The sequence below is a fragment of the Zonotrichia albicollis genome, chromosome 8, assembly GCF_047830755.1.
Source record: "Zonotrichia albicollis isolate bZonAlb1 chromosome 8, bZonAlb1.hap1, whole genome shotgun sequence".
In the NCBI taxonomy this organism is placed as follows: Eukaryota; Metazoa; Chordata; class Aves; order Passeriformes; family Passerellidae; genus Zonotrichia; species Zonotrichia albicollis.
The window spans coordinates 14,016,525-14,019,180 of NC_133826.1; positions in this window are offsets into that span (position 1 = coordinate 14,016,525).

Sequence of the window (2,656 nt, forward strand, 5' to 3'; positions counted from 1 at the left end):
AACCCTCTCTGAAATTCAATTCGCTTCACAACTAGAAATTCATCATTTGCATTTTTTCAACTTACATCCAAGGACACTTCTCCTTTCCTAGTACTTTAACCATGCCCAGCCCGTGAAGTCAGCATGCAAGAAGAACTGCATTACCAGTCAAATGCAGATATGAAGAAGGAGTAACATACATGATCCTTCATCTCCTGTTCTGTCATCCCTGCCACAAAATTTTGGACCTTTATAAACTTTCATCAGCAGAGAGTAGTGTGAGATATAAAATATACAGAATCATGAGCTAAACTAGTAAGGATCAAAAGGTAAATCTTCCATAATTTTTTTAGGGTCATGCTTGGATGGAGATTCATTACATAAAGGAATCCCAATCCAGAGAAATCTTTCTGCCTTGCAAAATGCTTTTAATACTCATCTCTCCCACAGCACTGTACAGGATCATTTTTCAGGTTATAAATTTGAAAGGAGAGAGCAGAGGGAAATTTCACAGTTCTTTCACTTGCCATAAACTTTTTGGGGTGTTTACAGATCTTGTAGCAGAAACCACAACTCTCCCACTGGAATGTGACCTGTCACTTCTTAAAGTAGAAGGGAGTATGGCAATTAAAATGTCCCTATTTCCCTTTTTTTCCAGCAGTGGCTTTTCACAGCTTTCTTCATAATTGAACATAAATTACATACTCCCTTCAAAGTAAAGCTGTCCAAAAGACCACATTAACAGCTCGTGCATCTTCTTCTCTTTCACCTGCTGTGCTCTTCTTTGGACCAACGTTCCCCTCCTAATGTGGTGACTTCACAATGTGTCTTTCCTGGATTTTTGTTTGATCCAATCTCTGCTCCCTACAATGAGATTTCCTTTTCATTAATTATCATTTCATTAATGGCAAGCAGCCAGACTGTAGTACCCAGGATCTATCATCAACAGTAATAGCAGGAATTCTGACTTCACAGCCCTGCCTCCTACAAGATACAAGAAATTTAAATACATTCTTTTGAAGTTGTGGCCACATGCAGCATCTCATGGTGCAAAGACCATAAGGACTGAAGTCTTTCTACAGTCAGTTGCAGCAATTACCTTTTCATAGTAAAATGTTGCTTAATTTGACCTTGCTTCTAAGATACAGTGGAGTCCTGTCAATTTGCTCTACTCTTGTTGACTGCTGATTACTTTTAGAATCAGGAATTGTGGCAAAACTGATTTCCACTGAGCTGTCTCTATCATTGGTTTACTAGATGAAACAGTGGGCAGACAGCAACTCCACTCATGTTCTCCTACCTTCAGTTTGGAGGTCCTTCCCTGAGCCTCTAACCAGGGCTATGCCAGCTGTGTAACCTCTAGCTTAGAATTTCTCTGCATTCCTCCTCCAGTGAAGATGGACCTCTGCTTCCACACTTTGTACTGCTGCTCCACTGAGATGGGACTTTGCCAGTGCATCATCTACTGCAGGGCCAACATACCCACCACACATTATCAGCATCACAAAGGGAGGGAGCCTGTCCAATCTATTATCCTGCACTACACCATTTGCACTGATGAGACATACCACAGACAATGAAAGCTAAGGAACTTACCTGATTTACATGCAGTCACAAACGCTAGTTAAACTTCCTCCCAAGATATGAATTGAAATCTGCAAGTTTGGAATTAAATACTGTTTTGGAAATAGGAGCATAGCCTGGAAAACAACATAGGAGGTATTCTAATACAAAAAAATCAATGATAGTCACCACACAATCATGCTTTCAGGAAACCATGACTCCATCCCCTGCTGCAGGCAATCAACTGTTAGATATGCAGCAACTGTCTACTTACAACATAGCAGCCAATATCAATACTAATTAGCCTTGAGAAAACAGATCACAACAAAGAATTCATTTTTTGAGTTCCACGCATTTTGCAAATGTCACTGGTCTCCTAAATTTATAAATTTTCACTGTCTCAAAGACTACATGCTTTCTTGCCAGCTAACTAATGTTGAAATTGTTACTTAATTAATTTTGGTTTGTCACAGAAATCGTCTAAGAAACAGTTTCTTTTAATTTTGCTTTGTATCTTATAAACAACTCTCACAGAATGCAAGTTTTAAATGAGTTTATTAGGAGAAAAGGAGCTTTCAAGATAGAAAGGAACACTTTGTGAACTTGTGCACACACATATTTTGAGTAATTGGGGGAAATGCACAGAGAACAGAATGATACGACTAAAAGCAATAGGTGTGGAACATTTTGGGGAAATTTTGTTGCATTTAATAGTACAAATTTCAATCACATTCTGATAAATAGTATTAATTATTAATTAAATGCCAAGGAAAATTAAACGCCAAGGAAAGAAAATACCAGCAAAATAATGCTTCTCAATTATTTTACTGCTTATAAGGTCTTCCACAGCCTCTGAAATCCTGCCAGGGAATTCCAGAGATCCCCAGGAAGCCAGAGAGAGCTGCAGAGAAACCCCTTATCTCCAGGCCAGCTCCTGGTCACTCTCATTTGCTATTTGACAGCACATTCCCAAGCCATTCACACAACAGATTTTGTAACTGAATTGAACATAGCTGTTAAATCATGCTCAAACGAGAGAAGCACGTTCAGGCAGGACTTGGACAAGCATAAAGCCTTGTGTTACATACATCTCCTAGCAGACCTCACTCAGCAG